The 19,292-nt window shown below is 26.9% G+C and overlaps 1 non-coding gene across 1 annotated transcript; it reads right to left on the bottom strand.

The window, feature by feature from the left end:
* Positions 1–17,276: 17,276 nt before the first annotated feature.
* On the bottom strand, positions 17,277–17,350 carry TRNAT-AGU (transfer RNA threonine (anticodon AGU)). The gene has a single exon. It is a non-coding gene; the product is annotated as a tRNA-Thr (tRNA).
* Between the last annotated feature and the right edge of the window lie 1,942 nt (positions 17,351–19,292).

Below are 19,292 nucleotides of genomic sequence, written 5' to 3'. Positions count from 1 at the left end.
AATTATTCGGTGTCTCATTAAGTGGGTTATGACATATTTGAATATCGATATTCTAATTTATAGCATCAAGTTTCTTAGAAGGCATTATCATTTTTAGCATTGTCTCATTTACAGGTTCCTCCTCGTAGACCAAATATGAGAATCAACCTAAACAAAACTAGTTGACAGTGAGAAAAATGTTCAAAGGTTATTTATTGTATTGTGTGTATGTATCAACCTTGACATGTTTAATGACATGCATATGATTTATTTTTCAGCAGATTGAATCCCGCACATCTCAGGTAATACATTGTCGCAAGACTTTTAAAAGTTTAGTTTTAAATTTCTTTTAGATCAACTCATTTTAACAAAATGTGGATTTTTTTCAAGAAGACCACCAAAAATGGAGCTCAAACTTTCCCATCATTGTGAAGGTTCTTATATACCATTGGCTCTTTTCGGAGCCACTATGGATGGAGTCAAACTCTACCTTGGAGAATATATATGGCTTGGGGGTTAAGCGTGTGGTGAAGAGATCAGTTATAAAGCGGAATATGATGAGGATTAGAGCTTAGGAACTTAAGCCATACATTCTACTACAACAAAGAAAATCAGCATTGATTTTAAGTTTACCGAAATTTGTGTGATGCTTAATGTGATTGTTCATTTTTTATTATTTCATAAATTATTTTCAAATAACTATTATAAGTTTCTTTAGAACAATCATATGAATAAATTTATTTTCTTCTTGTGTTTTTTAACTTTTAAATTTATTGTTGTTTGGGTGATTTTTTCTATAATCATTTTGAAGTTTTGTTTTAAAAAACTAAAAGTAAAGATGTTTCTATATTTTCTATTAAGTTTTAAGTTTTATTATGTTTCTAAAATTTGATGACAAAAAATTAGAAATGTGTATAAATATACAAAAGGAGAATGAGAATTAATGTATTCATATATTTTTCAAATTTATATAATTCAATTACTATAAAATTAAGATAGTGTCAATATTATTTTTTCATATTTATCAATATAAATACAATAAGAAAACTTTATTTTGAAAAAAATCTGCTAAATATTTGTTTCTTTCTAATATATGTTCTTTAGAATAGTTTGCATGAATGAAATAATGGATCCATCATGACTGTAGGTGAGAGATAAGAGAGCATAAAAATACCATGAAAATTGTGAAAAAATAATTAGTAACTTGTTTACTAACCATGGGAAAAAAATTTATTTTTTATTTTTGTCTTTTGAATTTGTTCTATTCTTATATAATTGGTTTTATTTTTAAATCATTTTTTTATCTATTGAAATTCTTTATTTTGAAAGAGAAACATTATATTTTAGATCAACAAATTATATTAGTACTTAATAGTAGGGTTTAACATTTAGGATTGGGATTTACCATAATCCTTTAGTTTAGGATTTAGGATTTGGGGTTTGGTATTTAAGATTAGGGTTTTCTATTTTAGGATTATGATTGAGTTTGAAATTCAGGATTGTAAATTTAGTATACCTGATTAGGTTTAAGATTAGGGTTTTAAAATTATGGTTAGGATAGTTGTAGTATCCAGCTTCAAGTTTTTAAATTCTATATACCATTTTTTCATCAATTTGAAATTTGTCAAATAAATTAGATAAGTTATTTTCTTAACCTTGAAAATAACTTTCAACAAATTTATCCTTCTAATGGAATTTGATGAATTTAATCAACTCATGTTCTCAATTGGTCCAATGCTAAAAATTACTCTTTTTACATATTACATTAAAAAATGTGCATTCTCATAGAAAATTATTTTATTATCACTTTCTTAAATTATTTTAGAAAAGAAAAACACATTTTCAAGATAAACTTATTTTATTATAACATCCAACTTTTTTATTTAATATGAAATTAATTTAAATTATTTTCTTCCTATTCCTACTATTGTGTGCAAATAAAATATGAAATATGATAACATTTTTTTCTATTATATTTAACAATTATACTTTGAAAATTATTTTTTTGTTCCTTCTAATTATGCAATAAAAATAAATTCACTGGCTTAGAAAATAGGCAAATATGCTTTTTAATATGAAAATTATGAAATTATATTCTAGATTAAACAATACAATAAGAATATTTTCGTTTCATATTTTATTAAATAATTATATTTTCTAAATTAATTTATTACCACTTCTAACTATTTTATTAGATAAAGTAACTATATTATAAAAGTAAAAATATGTATTTAAAAAAATACCATTACAAATAACCGATGAGGGACATCTTTCATGTGATAAATTCTACTATTCTTGGCCAAATACAATTGTGTAGTTTCAAGCATCCTTGGGTGCACAAAAATGTTGTGTGGTTTTATGCATCGAAGGAGATACATCGAATGAGTCAAATATCGAATGAATATCTTTCTACTCATTTGGCATTCACAGGTCAAAAACTATGGTGCATTTTTATGCCTACGCAGGATTGTGAGACTGTTTGAAGCAAAGAAACTCCTTGTTGTCATCTCACAATGTTGTGTAGTTTCGTGCTTCGAAGGAGCTACATGGAATGAGTCAAATATTGAATGAATATCTTTATGCTCATTCGACATTCGCAGGTTGAACATTGTGGTGCATTTTTGTGTCTATGTAGGATCGTAGGATTGTATGAAGTGAAGGGACTCCTTATTGCGATCTCACGATATTGTGTAGTTCCATGCGTCGAAGGAGCTACATAGAAAGTCAAATATTGAATGAATATCTTTCTTCTCATTCAACATTTGCAGGTAAAAATCTGTGGTGCATTTTCGTGCCTCCGTAGGATTGCAAGGCTATTTGAAGTGAAGGGACTCCTTGTTGTGATCACCAAAAACACTCATTGCCATGACTTATAGTGATACAACATCTCTATCGCTCATTGCTGTAATGATTATATTTGTTTTTTATTTGCTGATGATTGCTATATGTTATAGTGATAAGCCTCCTTTATCGATCATCACTATATTATTTTGCAGTTTCTTCGCATAGCGATAAAAGGGATCGCTATATGTCATAGGGATATACTTTCCTCCTTTTCAATCACCGAAAACACTCATCACCGTGATTTATAGCGATACATCTCTATCACTCATTGTTGTAATGATAATATGTTTTTTGTTTGTCGATGATCATTATATATTATAACAATAAGCCTCCTTTATCGCTCATCACTATATTGTTTTTGCAATTTCTTTGCATAGTGATAAAAGAGATCACTATATGTCATAGTGATATACTTTCCTCATCACTCATCGCTATGTCAAGATTAGGCCTTGTCTGTATAGTGATAGAAGAGTTCACTATATTCTATAGCAATATAGTACCCAAAATCTCTTCTGACCATATTGCAATCGCTATAGTGTATCCCAACTCATGAAGCCTAATTGTTGTAACTATAGTAGTATATGAAACATCAAACGAAGAAACAAAATTTCTATCGATTGAGGTTTCTGATGCACCTATGCGAAATTACTCTCATTAATGGTTAAATGAAATGACAATGTTGTGCAATTTTGTGCATCAAAGGAGATACATTGAATGAGTCAAATATCGAATGAATATCTTTTTGCTCATTCAACATTTGCAAGTCAAAAACTATGGTGCATTTTCGTGCTTGTGCAGAATCATAGGAATGTTTGAAACGAAGGGGCTCCTTATTGCAATCGGGTGATGTTGTGCAGTTTTGTGTGTCGAAGGAGCTACATCAAATGAGTCAAATATTGAATAAATATCTTTCTTCTCATTCAACATTCGTAGGTCAAAAAATTGTGGTGCATTTCTATGCCTACACAGGATCGTAGGATTGTTTGAAGAGAAGGAACTCCTTGTTGTGATCTCACGATGTTGTGCAGTTTCGTATGTCATGTTAATCTATTATATACATCTCGTGTGAACCCTCAAAAGGTTTTGTCATCGTAACCATTTCCTTATACTTTTCTCATATATCGCTATAGCTATAGCGAGAAAGCTTCATGAATCGATATACACTATAGCAATGACATCATGGTCATAAGAAAACTTGGGTGTTATATTGCTATGACATGTACTGATCTCTTTTATTGCTATGCAGAGAAAGCATAAAATTGACATAGTGATGAGTGATAAGGAAGATATATCGCTATAACACCTAGCAATTATCGGCAAGAGGAAATGAAATATAGTCATCTTGGAAATGAGTGAAAAAGATACTATATCGCTATATGTCTCAACGATAAGTTTTTTGATGATCAAAAAGGGAAGGATTGTGTTGTGGTGATCAGCAATAGAAAATATATGATCGTCGTAACTTATGACGATGGCAGTATGATCTCTCTAAAGGTTGCTATATAATATAGCGATGGGTCAAAAGGATCATACGTCACGTTTGGAGTAAACATGACATAACAATAAGCGATGAAGACACCTGTATTGTTGTGTTATGATGACAAAGCAGTATAGGTCGCTATATAATATAGCGATGGGTTAAAAGGATCACGTGTCGCATTTGGAGTAAACATGACATAACGATAAGTGATGAAGACACGATTATCACTATGTGTTATGACGACAAAGTAGTATAGGTCGTTATATATTATAGTGATAGGTCAAAAGGATTGTGTGTCGCGTTTGGTGTAAACATAACATAGTGATGAGCGATGAAGCGACGTATATCACTATGTGTTATGACGACAAAGTAGTATGGCTATAAGAAGGATCGCTATAGATTATAACGATAAGGCAATTTTGATTGTAGATCTCTTTTACAAGAAAATGGATATGGTGACAAGCGTTAGGGTTATCGTTGTTTCTATGGCAATAAAAGTGAAAAATGTAATAGATCACTATTACAAATAATGAGATAAAGTGATTGATGGTGTGTACATGTTTTTCGTCAGGACGTACAACGATCATTTATTTGAATATATTTTTCATGGAGCAGGTGAGTAATGACCATAAATGATTGCTAACAATCGATCTTGCGATGTTGTGCAGCTTCTTGCGTCAAACAAGATACATTAAATGAGTCAAATATTGAATGAATGTCTTTCTACTCATTCAACATTTGCATGTTGAAAATTGTGGTGCATTTTCATGTTTTTGTAGCATCATAGGACTATTTGAAGCGAAGGGACTCCTTGTTGCGATCTTGTGATGTTGTGCAGTTTCGTGCATATAATGAGCTACATAGAATGAGTCAAATATCAAATGAATATCTTTCTTCTCATTCGACATTTGTAGGTCAAAAATGGTGTGCATTCTCGTGCCTGCATAGGATTGCATAACTATTTGAAGCGAAGGGACTCCTTATTGCAATATCACGATGTTGTGCAGTTTCATGTGTCGAAGGAGCTACATCAAATGAGTCAAATATCAAATGAATATATTTTTTCTCATTTGACATTTGTAGGCCAAAAATTGTGGTGCATTTTCCTGCTTGCATAGGATCGCATGACTACTTTAAGCGAAGGGACTCCTTATTGTGATCTCACGATGTTGTGTAGTTTCGTGCATCGAAGGAACAATAAAATCTTCATATGATAAGCCACTCCTTCAATGGTTTTTTTTTTTTAAATTTAATCAGTAAAATGTTGAAGCCAATTATATTAATAGTTTTTGAAAATCATACAGAATTCTCCATTCAAATAAGCATTGGTACGAAATAATGGAGAAGAACACTCCTTCAATGTTGAAACACACAATTTAGGATAATAATTTTAAATTGAGAAAATAATAATAAGATAAAATAATAGTAATTGAATTTTTTAATAATAATATAATTATAAAGGAAGGATTGGCTTTTAAAACTAAATAATGCAATTTGTGTGCGATGAATTTCCATCAATCTAATTGTATAGGATAAAATCAGGTATGCTTTTTGTGGCAAAGTTTTATCCATTTACTCAGTTTGTTATGTCAAAAATGGATGGTATGCATGCATAATGCTAAATCTTTTTTTGTACTAATGGACAATTCGTCGGGCATCCAAAAAATTGGGCAATGGCTATCCAGGTAGTTCATTCAATTGCTCGGATGCCCCCTCCCCTATCATGGCCATACCCCCGACTCATGCCCTCTATGCTCCCATGCCCTATTAGTTTTCTATTAGTCTTTTAGGTGTCGTGTAGTTTCAAATTGCATTGTGTATTGTTGCCCGTGCAGAGTATTCAGAGTTTTAAAAGAATGTATTTTTTCAAAGAGTTTAAAAGAGTTAAATGTTTTTTTAGTACACATATTTAATAAATAAATTGTTTGTAAAATATTAAATGTCATTTTACTAAGATAATTATCAAATTTTAAAAATTTATAGATTAATAATATCTAGAAATATAACTTTGTTTTTTTATTTAATTGTATTTTTTTAAAAAAAAGCAATATGATTTTAGAAATATTTTTTAAAATGTAATAATATTTTAAATATTTATATTATATTTTGACTTTTAGATTAAATTAACTATAATGATTGTAACAAAAATTTAAGAACATTATATTAAATTTAAAAAAGATCTCAAATAAATTAATAAAAATTCTATCAAACTATTCTTGATGATTAAATAAATATTAAAATTTGATATTTATAGATTACATTATTTTCATTATTTATTTATTTTAGAAACTTGATTAAAGTTTTATACATTGATAAGTAATTAAGTGGGACGATTTTTTTTTAATCATCACAAATTAACATTTGTACTTAAATTTTTTTGGTCGATACCGTCTATAATTAAATTAATAACATATAATAAAATTGAATATATGAAAATTTTAAAATAAGATATATATATTAAAATTAAATCATATCTACAATATATAAATTAAACTATTGACAAAGAAGGAAAAATTGTGCAAATAAAAATTATAAAATTCAAAATGATTTATGAAAACCAAGTGAAGAATTTATTGATTAAACTTACAATGTAATTTAGGAAATTATTTATAGATTAAACTTATAATGTAACTTAAATATAACTAAAATTGTATAACTATATCTTAGTTTTTATAAGTAGAGTTGTTTCAAAATCCAAATACTAAGAATAATTTAAATTAGTTGTGTTGAAATCTTTTTAATTTAATTTACAATTTTTAGTTTTTATGAGTTAAAATACAAAAACAATAGCTAACAATGATTCTAAAAATTAAAAAATGATATAAATATTGAAAATAATGTAACATTTAAAACTGATGTGTAAAATTAAAATTAATTATAATATTAAGTATTTTACTATTAAGTATATTAAAAAAGAATACTATTAAGTATTTCACTATGTTCATTTATGATAATCTATCTTGATTTTTGTTATAGTCTCACTATATTTCTTCATTATTTATTTACCAGTTCCACATCTTTAATTCTAATTCAAATATGGCTAATCCAAAAAAATTATATGAAGGGTTTTCAAAAAATTACAATCATTTCATATAAGACAGTGTGTCATATGTTAAAAACATAAATGTCTTTTATATTGTGCTCTCTAAAGATTTTGGTGAGTTCACCAAATACTATGTGGGCACATAACTTTTCATAAAATAATAATAATAATAATAATAACTCAAATTTAAAGATTTGAAGGGTTAAAGGTTTCGAAATTTAAAATTAATGATTAATTATTGTTTGAGTATTTTTTAAAGAATAAAATACAATGTTCATGTTTCCATTTAAAAATGTGGAAGAAGAAAATTCAAACTAATCTTTAAAACAGCATTTGTAGGTTAAATGGTGCAAGAATTTGATGATCTTGTTGCTTAGGATCGAGCTCCTTGTTGAGCTCTCCTTGTTGTATTCTTTTCTGTCTTAATAAATTTTTACCCCTCTTTTTGTAAACATTTGTAGGTTAAATTATTAAATTTTCATATAAAACATATTTTAAAATCATAATATAATAATTATAGTAGCATGAAAAATGGATAGATGACCTTATGATAGATTACCTTCATGATAGATTAGAAAATATGATGTAAAATGTAAAATAAAATCTAAAAACAAATAACTTAAAAATATATAATAGCTTATCAACAAAACATTACTATGTATTATTTGAAAAATAAACAATGTTATTAAAATTAATACATGTAATATATGTTCCAAAATGTTAATAGTTTATTAAAATGAATATAAATTAAAACATTAATAATAATAAAAGTCTAAATATAAATTATTTATAGATTATATTTATTATTTTTGAATATGATTTAATCAATTTTCTTACTTAAAATTTTTAAAATTTTTAGTTTATTAAGTTGATAGGCTTATATGTGGGAGCTTTGCTCCCAATTTTTGTAAATTTTTGCCTTGAAAATTGTCAGCCCTTCTCATTTTTTATAATTTTTCTAATATGTTTTCTCATAATAAAACTTACTATTTTATTTCCACTTTTTAAATGTCACATTATACTCTATATTTCTAATTTTGTCACTATACTCTATATTTCTAATTTTGTTTCCAATTTCTTTTTTTCTCCTAGTTTCATGGATTTTAATTAGCTTTTATTTATAAAAAATAAATTGTTTCCTTCAAAAAATTGTGCTTTCACCAAGAGTTAGGTTTGACATTTGTTGTAAGTATTTTACAATTTTTTTCTCAATTTAACTTTTACCATAGAAATTAGACAAATAAATATTGCAAAGACATAAACTATTTTAATGGGAATTATTTTAAGATAATTAGAAAATATAAAAAATATTTTGATATGAGAACCTATATATTTATTCTCCTTATTGTTTTGATTAGTTTATAAAGGGAACAATTTAAATGAATTAATTGAGGAGAAAAGAAATATTACTTTTCATAATTAAAATTTATTATAAATAAAATTTCTATCTAAATTAAAATATATTAAATATGCTTATTTTTCTTCTATTATACAAAATTTTAACAAAACATTACATCCATATTTATTTCCAAAAAAATAATAGAATTTATTACCAAAACTTTAGTAGAACATAGAATAAAAAAAAATTTAATATATAAAAAATACTTACTAATTATACTTTTTTTCTAATCTTATTTTTCATTTCTAATACCGAACCTCTAATTAAGATAAAAATAAATTTTAAAAAATAAATATAATAAGTAAATGAAGGTTTCCTTCTTAGATGATTGAAAATTCAACTCTTAAATTATAGCCAACATATCTATGTAAGTTATATTGTGTTCTATTTGAAGGGTGGTCTATTTGAAAACATGTATCACAATTTTATATTAACATAACCATTTGAGATCCAAGTTTAAGAATAGTGCAAAAATATAAAAAATTATTTTGTTAGGGAACATATATAATTATTCACATTATTATTTAGATTATTTTCGAAAGTAAACAATATAAATAAATTAATTGATGAGGTAAGGAAAATTGATTTAAAATATTCATAAATTAAAATTTAATATAAATTAAATTTCTATCTAAATTAAATTATACATTATATGCATATATTATTTTTCTTCTATTATAAAAAAATTTAACAACACATTTTATACATATTTATTTCCTAAAAAACTAATCGAACTTATTACCAAAACTTTAGTAGAACTTTAATAGAAGATAAGATTGGATAAAGAATTGATTATAAAAAAAAAACTTAAATAAATAAAAACTGATTTATTATTTCTAATACATTTACTAAACCTCTAATTCGAATAAAAATATATTTTTTAAAAATGTATATAATAAGTAATATACAACAAATGAATGTTTTCTTTTTAGATGATCCTATTTCAATTCTTAAATTACAACCAACATATTTATATAAGCTTTATTGAAGTCTACCTTATTTTTTAAAATGTTAATAATTTTATTACTATTTTAGTTAAACATTTATGCGAAAAAAATAAAATAAAATATTATTCTTAGTAGAAAATAGTTATTAATAACAAGTCATATAATTTTATGTTTATCTTAATAATAGTCTATTTACTATTAAACAATTTTTAAGGTGTGACATGGATATATTTCTATCAGCTTATTGTTGCATGTACACAAAAATGCAAATAATTTTCTAGAACAATCTAATAAAATAAACTATAATCTAATTCTTTAAATTTAAAAAATTGAAGCTAAACACTTGTTAAAAAATACACTTATGAACTTGACCTATACTCTGATCTACTATGACAATAATATAACATAAAAGCATCAAATACACATACATACGAATGCATAGAAAACGTAAGATGGAAAAAATTACATTTCAATTGGATAGCTCTGACTGTGGATGAGTGTTGGAACAGGAGTCATGAGGAAAGTATGGCAGCGCGCGGCGAGTGATAGGCATCCAGGGGGAAACGGCTAAAGGGGAAACTATTTTGTTTGCCCTGACGTTGCCCACTTGGTAGATGAATGCCTAGATGCAAACAAAATAGTTTATCATTTGGGGAGTCAAAATAACTCCCTGAATAGTCGTTGGCAACGACTACCCAAGAAGTAGGATCGACTGCCTGGGTATGCCCCATCCTCATGCCTCCTATGCATGGCATCTTGGCTCCTACGGGCGTCGTGCAGGAATCTGTCAAAAAAATGGCCAGATTTGGGGATTTTTTCTTCTCAAATATTCACACGCATGTTCTAATGTGATTAATCAATCAATCAAACCCAACAACAGGAGTGAACAGATAAATCAGTTTGCAGGCCTTGCCAGAAGTACGATTAATTTTTCAAACTAAACTGATGGGCACCGGCTACAATGCAATTTATCTACACCATCCGCCGTTTACATTAACACTTTCCTTCTGTCTATTCCGTCCTCCTCTTGTCTCATCTGACATCCTTCCTGTTCTATCCTAGCTACCTAACCTAGATTGATTTGATGTTTAATCTTCTTTGTTTTTTTATTCTTGAGCCAAGCCCTTTTTAGCTCTATTTCTCTATAATTATGTATTTCCCACATAATAAGCTAATTTATTTAATTTATTTACAGTTATAGTTACATAGCACAGTCTTGGTTTGTCTAAATTAAATGAATGGATATTATGTTTTTGATTTCTTATCTTTTCAGCTGTTGTCGTCCCAACTATCAATGGAACTTTCTTTTACCATCTTGAAGAATTCTAGCTATTTAATAGTTTATGTATTGAGAAGAAATTAGTCAGTTTTAACAAGACGCTGCATAAATTCTATTTTCAAATTGTTGTAGAGTTTATTTTGAAGTTGGTTGCTAATTATGTTTTTTTCTAATATGTTTTTTTTTTTTTTTTTAAATTTGATTTTTTTCTTTGATTTGTTTTATAAGACTTTTTTCAATTTATAAAGTAATTTTGGTGAAAATATATAATTTTAGTATATTATTAGTGTCAATATATGCATCTTTGTAATATAATGCTTTTATTTTATTTATTATAGATTTTACTAGGTTAGAGATCAAATTAATGTTTCTATGCATTTGGTAACAAAACTTTTAGTTTGCATGGAATACTAGATAAGCTTGTTATTTTTAATAAGTATTATATTTTAAGAGTTAATAATAGAGATAATAATATTTTATTAATATTTACAAATTATTTTATTATTATTTATTGAAAAATTAAATGTTAGAATATTACGATTATTTCTATTATTTTTACTTTTAGTAAAATTAAACTATATTGATTAGATGTAAATTTTAAAATTAGATTTTTCAAATAAAGCAAAGCATATGCCAAAAATATATTAATTAGCATTTCTAATTTTGTAATGATAAAAACTGAATGAGAGATAAAATCACTTTTTACATTATAGTAAAAATAAATAAATTAAATTATTAGTATTTTTTAAAATTATTATATAATTATGACTATTATTATTGGAAGGAAATTAAAAATGCTAATTATTCATCATTAATAAAAAAAATAGAATTAGAGACTAATTTTTTTCAACCAAACTTATTCTAAGTCTTCAATACATTTTTCTCTTTGTCTTTAATTTTTTATAAAAAATAGTGTATGCAATTGAAACCAAAATGTTAACTAGAAAATGTATTTATTATTAATTAAAAAATATAAATTTTATTTAACTTAAGAAATCATAAAAAATAGGTGATTTTTTTTCTATTCATACATTAAGTATACAATTGACATCAAATTCTATAGTAAGCTAATATAAATAATTATAATAATCTAACATGTATAAATAATTTAAAAAATTATCTCCATTAATTTCTTATAAACAATAAGGTCTTATTATTTGACAATAATCCTATGTCTATTATTTTATTAAAAACAGAGTGTATAAAATTGAAAGTAGAAATGTTAATTAGAAATTTCATTTATAAATCACATTGTAAATTAAAAAGTTATTTAAATTAGATACATATTATTAATAAGATATATGAATAAATATTATTAATTTATTCAAAGCATATAACATTGAAAGCAACCATAAATTATTCAAAATTCATATTATATAAAGATATAAATAAGTAAAAAATATAAAAAAAGATATAAGTATAAATATAAGAAGGACTATGTATTAATGTTGATAGTAATGATGTATATAATAATATAAATTTTTTTACAATGGTGACATTAATCCAAGTTCAAAATAAAAGTATAAACTTTTAGTATAGAATTATGAAAATGAAATACTATATGAAATAAAACTATATTTTTAATAAATAATTATAGAGAACATTATATTGTTGAAGCTATGCCATTAATTGTTATTATTTATTAAGTTTGTGTAGGGTCAAACCTAAGATCTTTTTGACAAGAAGCTCACAATTTACTATTGTGTTGTAAACTCTTTCCTTAGGACATTATATTATTAATATATAAAAAATAGTGAATTACAAATGATATTAAATAAATAATAATAAATATAATTAAATAGAATATATATATATATATATATATTAAATACATAATATAATTTACTAAAAAATAAATAAATATAAAAATCTTATATGAACAATGTATGATACATTAAATTTTTTTGAAAAATGGTGAGTAGAGCTAAAAATGTGAGTAGACTGAAAATTGCGAAATGTAGTAATCAAGCTCCACACAATCCTAAAAATGACTCGATCAGGAACGAATCCAAGTAGATTTAATAAAATTATCAGCCAAGACAAACAAAAATTGAATATTGATTGCCGCAATAGCTTTGAACCCGAGTGAACTTGCATAAAAATAGAGAAATAGAGCTAAAAAGGGCTTGGCTCAAGAATTAAAAAACAAAGAAGATTAAACATAACCTAGCTAGGATGGAATAGAAGGGATGTCAGATGAGACAGGAGGAGGACAGAACAGATGGAACGGAAGTGTTAACGTAAACGGCGAACAGTGCAAATATAGCCGGTGCCTAAACTGATGTAGCAAAAAATCATCAAATGTTATCATTGTGAGGTTAATCTATTTTTTATTGGAAAGAATCAAATAGCTTCCAGACTACTATTGTATGGATTTACGTATAAATGTTTGAATATTTTTGGAGTTAGAATTTTTTATTTTTTATTTTTTGGAGGATTTAATTTTTATTAAGATTGTTGATTCTTTCACACGGTAGATATAAGGTATATTTAATTGTTTAGTTAATTTGGAGGTGGATGATTATAGGGGATTCTTCTAATCCACGATTCCTTCATGTTCAAATAAATATAATGTCATACAAACATATAAAATTGTTTTTTTTAAAGCAAAGTGGTATTTGTATTAAATATTATTACATGATTGTTCTTCAGAAATCATTTAAATTAAAAACACTTTAATCTAATAAATAAAGATCAATATTTGAATAAGTATATATGATCGAATAAATATATAACTATTCAAATATATATCTATTATTTAATAATATAAATATTATTATTTTATTTAATGAATGTTCAAAAATAGTTTTACAAAATTAAAAATAGATAATAAATTGCTTATATAATTTTAGTTATTTATGAATGTAACAGATAGATTAAAAAATAATAAATATATAATGCCTTTTTAAAAAAGATTAAAACAAAATATTATTCATGGAAATATATTTAACCACTTAATTGAAATTAGAATGAAAATAATAAATTTATATGATATACATTATTTACTCTTTGATTGAAATTGAATTGAAGTTAAATCAAATACTCAAATAAAATAAATTTTAAAAACAACTTTCAACCATAACAAATTTAAGATTGACGTGATAATAAGATGCTAAAATAAACAATAAATAATCTTGTTAATTAATTAATTTAGATGTATTTTATGATTTTTTAAATCTTTGTGCCTTCAATGGTGTAAATATCACATGTCAAGTAGTATCACATTTTGAGTAGTATCGCTAAAATGAGCGTACTTCAGATCTTGTTTGTTATTAAGGAGAATTTGTAAACCTATTCTTGATGAAAATTGAGGATTTTGACCAATGAGATTACATGCTTCAAAAGAAAGCTTTTGATAATTCATTGTATTACAAAGTTTTGTTTTAGTAATTTCTCTAGTAAGCATAGAATCCAACCCCAAATAAGATCTAGTTTTTGAATAATAGGGGATCGTAGCTTAATAAAAACATATCTTATTTCAAGTTCATTTGTATTAACTGAACAAAAAATTCAAGCACCTTTTAGAAATGCATTTTAAATTAAGAAATTATTGTAATAGACTCCAAAACAATTAACAAAACCCTATTAAGTTTCATAGTATAGTGATTCATTCTCAATGTGAGCACATCTTTTATTTAGATAATTTCAAGTTCTATTTCATATTAGTCTAGATAAAATATAATTTTCTTTCTTTTGAGCACGCTTTCAATTTTAGATGTATTGGTTAGGGTATGATCAAAGCAATTATATACCAATTCACTTTTGATTCATGAATGAACTTATAACTAATGTTTAAGAGTTTATGTAGGACCTATCTACACCATTCTTAAGAATATCCATAGATTTGGTAAAGGATTGATCCGTGTAAAATTAAAAGTTTCACTTGTGAGAACATATGTTTGGTATGTGCAATCTTAGTATAAGTGGCATCTTTGTTCAAGAGAGGATACAATATATTTGGTGCTTTATTATGACTTGGTGTGGTCATAAAACACTCATCAACATGACTCAAAGTATTATTAATGTTCCCTAAAAGTGATAGTAACATGATAAGATAATATAAGAGAAGATAAGATAATTTTATTAATGTCAAATAGGAGACCGACGAGGGATCATTTGAATATCATAAAATATTAACAAAATCAAATTATCTTAAAATATTATACTAAATAAACTAGTTCAAAAAGAGTTCCTGAGGGAAAGAACTAGAAAGAAAACCCTCATTCATTACTCATAATATAGAAGATGTACTTAGAAGTACTCAACAATTGAATGATAATCTACATGTTATATTAGAAGCATTAATAAGTATCATTCAAACAAAATCAATTAGTAAACTAAAATTATATATGTTTACATTTAATGAAATGTATAGTTTTAAAAGCTATGTATTAAATATAATTGGAGGATAATTGAACCTGATTGCTTCAATCTTAGCATTAGCATCATCTGTCTTGGGTTGAATCTACTTTAACTTAATAATTAATAACAATATATAATATTATTATTATTTACGATTTGTTTAAACATAATTAATAATCAACAAGTTAAGCTGACTAGTGGTAGACAAATACCTTTTTCTAACCATAGTCTAATAATTAGATATTTTTTCTAGTAAAAAATGTAGTAATTTTTAGTTATCTAAACAAACATATTTATTTGGCATTCTTTCATTTGAATGTTTTTCGATTATTAAGAGAAAACATATTTTCATAATCTATAGATAATCTTAGAATGTCTCTAGATTCAATTGTGTCACGATTTTTTGCATCAACATTTGAGATCTCACTTTGTGATCCAAGAGTCAATAAATCTTTGATCTAAAGTAAAATTGTTCAAAATAAATCATAAAAGACATTTTTTTTAAAATGTGTATTTAGTTTATAAAATGTATAAGAATTTTACAATCAAAATTTAAGAATACAAATTGATTATTAATAACTATATATCAACATTTTAAATCATATAAGTCAATTATCTCCAAAATATATATATATATATATATATATATATATATATATATATATATATATATATGTATGTATATATATATATATATATATATATATTTTTTTTTTGATGAATTAGTTTGAACGGATGAATTACTTTTGATTTTGATGATGGCCAACAAATCATACATTCTTCCCTTTAATTCCCTATAATCATCCACCTCCAAATTAATTAAACAATTAAATATACCTTATATCTACCATGTGAAAGAATCAACCATCTTAATAAAAATTAAATCTTTCGAAAAATAGAAAATAAAAAATCCAAACTCCAAAAATATTCAAACATTTATTAGTAAATCCATACAACAGTAGTCTGGAAGCTATTCAATTCTTTCCAATAGAAAAAAATTAACCTCACAATGATAAAATTTGATGATTTTTAGCTACATTAGTTTAGTTTGAAAGAAGACATTAACCGTACTTCTGGCAAGCCCAAACTGATTTATCTGTTCACTCCTGTTGTTGGGCTTGATTGATTGATTAATCACATTGGAACATGCGTGGGAATATTGAGGAACGGATCCCCAAATCCGGGCATTTTTCTGATAGATTCCTGCACGACGCCCGCAGCAGCCAAGATGCCATGCATCGGAGGCATGAGGATGGGGCATACACAGGCAGTCGATCCTACTGCCTGGCTTACCCTTTCAGTTCCTATAAACCGATTAACAATGGCGTCTATGAAAATCTTAATGACGCCTCAGACAAAATGAATGAGCTTTGACCGATCGAATAATTCTAAAATGTGTGATACGACGTCCCGTCTGCAGAAAGTGAACGAATTTTAAGGCAAATTGTTCGATGGTAGCCCCGGTGAATTCATAAGGTAAAGAACGAAACATGTATTTCGAGATTGTGCACGTTTCCTGTACTTATTATCCTGTTAAATCATCGGAAACGCTCTGCGCATTGCAGGGGATTGTTAGCGGTTGATAAGACTTTGCTTTTTAGCCGCACAAGTAGAAGTACTGGATTAGATATGTCCAATTTTATTTTTTAAACCCTAGCTGTTCGCAAACTGTACCAGAGCAGATATGGCCATATTTTGTCGACCCTAGCTATTGCGAGCCCTAAGGAAAAACAAAAGTACCGTTCTTGCAAGCATAGTTCACGGGATATCAATATCAATTTCAATATCAAGCCGTAAGCTTTGTTCGCCTTGTATTTTTTGTACAATTCTGGCCTAAATTGTCGCAAATTTCCCGTCCAAAAGAGGAGTTTACAGGACTGGCCATCTTTGGAATTGACAAAACAATGCGAAAATGGAACGAGTGAGAGTGAAAATAAACGTTGTGCTTTCAATGAGAGTTGAACTCATGACCTCCCGCTTACTAAACGGGTGCTCTAACCAACTGAGCTATGAAAGCTGCTTGAGGGGAAAATGTTGCTGGGCCATAATGATAGATTTAAACAGTTACTCATCAATAATGGCGGAAAAGTGTTCGTAACACTATCTTAGCAAGTTCTCCATGCTGTATAGATAAGAGAAAACAAGGGTTGCAAGTTATCTATGATTCTGTTTTGGTAGTGGGAATACGAGTGGAATAGGGATATGTAAATTCTTAAAATTTTGAATTTTCTATTTGGATGCACCAAATCAAAATTGGAATAGGAAATAATATAGGATAAGTATTTCAATTTTGATCCAAAAATGAGCATTTACAATTCCACCTAAATAGGTGAAATTGGAATAAGTACTAATAATATCATATTTCCACAATCCATTTCTAATGATTTTGCTTCTGGATTTGATTGTGTATGTTGTTTTGACATCAATGTAGATGTCAAAAAAGCATACACAATCAAATTCAAAAACAAAATCATCAAAATATGTATTCTTATTCCAATTTTATTTATTTTAGAAAACATAAATTTTTGGGTCCATGAATTCCCCATCAAATTCCACTTGAACCAAATAAAGAATAGGAATATGTACCCCTATTTTCTTTTCTAGAATAACAATTCCTATTCTTATATTTCTATTCCCATAGCGAAACGAACCAATGCTTGTAAGGTTATCAAAGTTATTGGTAGTGAGATAAAAATACAAATTACATGGTTATGTTAACATGTGTACAACAACAACAAGGGGGTCAACCCCCTTGTTTTTGGTCGCTTTTAATTTCAAAAATATTTGTACAACAACAGTAGGGCTTTACATCTTCTTCAATTGGAATATAATTTATGGCGTAAAAATATGATCATAGTTAACCCTATGACAATGCAAGAAAGGGTGTTACCTCCTCTTGCACACCACTGGGATGGAAGGGTAATGGAACTCATTGCCCACTCCAACCACATCAACATTGTCTACTTTGGCTTCCATATTCAAATCGACTCCTCACATTTGTGTTCCCTCATTTACAATTCACTTATGGATAAGTGGAGGAGCGTTCCTTTGACGAATGTCTTTTACTTTACCCACTTCCACGGGATGAGGGTGGTACACAATAACAACGTCTATATTGTGACTCTATGGTACTCATCTTGCTTGCTATGACATTGCCTCCAGAGAGTTTATGTTTAGAGAGATTTTGGGACTTCTTCCTTAAATGGATTGTTGTATGTTTTCCACACTTTTTTGTCTACATTAAATTCATGTGCTAGGAAGATTCTTTTCATGGGGATATTAAAGAAGGAGGTCAAGGATTGGATGACATTGGTGGGAATATGGGAGTTGGATAATGTATGGTCTTCTTGGTCTCTTGTTTTTATCACTTGCTTTGATTTGTTAAAAGAATCATTAGATAGAATTGTTGCCCTGTCACTTTATTTCACGGTTGGTTCTGCACTAAATAAAATTTGGGTTACAATTAATGAAAGTTGGAATTTGATGAGATTTGATATGTCGTCAAAATGGTATTTTTTGCTTGACCAGATATGTAACCAGCACGTTCTCAAGGGGGTAGTTCGCCAAACATTGTCTGTTCACATCACTTTGATATGGAGATGTTGGAATTCCATCCTTGGGTCTATTGCCAGAATATATTGTGTTGTTAATTCCAACTACTTCCAATTAAACTTTAGTTCAACACTGATTTACTAATTTGTTGAGTGTTAAGTTTCAATTTGGTAATAAGAGTGATGACATTTAAATATTTCACTTACTTCATGCATCTAACTAATTAAGAACTCCAATTTTAATGGGTGGTTTTGTATTATTATTATTATATTTAAATCATGCTTCCATGCTTGTAATCATTGAATAACCAAAGAGATTCTAATTGCTTTATTAGCTTTGTTTATTTTGTGACATATATGTAAAATACTATAAAATATTTTCATCTAAAATATTACAACACAGATTCT

Source organism: Cupressus sempervirens, chromosome 9 (assembly GCF_028749045.1).
Source record: "Cupressus sempervirens isolate cs-2001-9-10 chromosome 9, ASM2874904v1, whole genome shotgun sequence".
In the NCBI taxonomy this organism is placed as follows: domain Eukaryota; kingdom Viridiplantae; phylum Streptophyta; class Pinopsida; order Cupressales; family Cupressaceae; genus Cupressus; species Cupressus sempervirens.
This window is presented reverse-complemented; position numbering and strand designations above follow the sequence as displayed.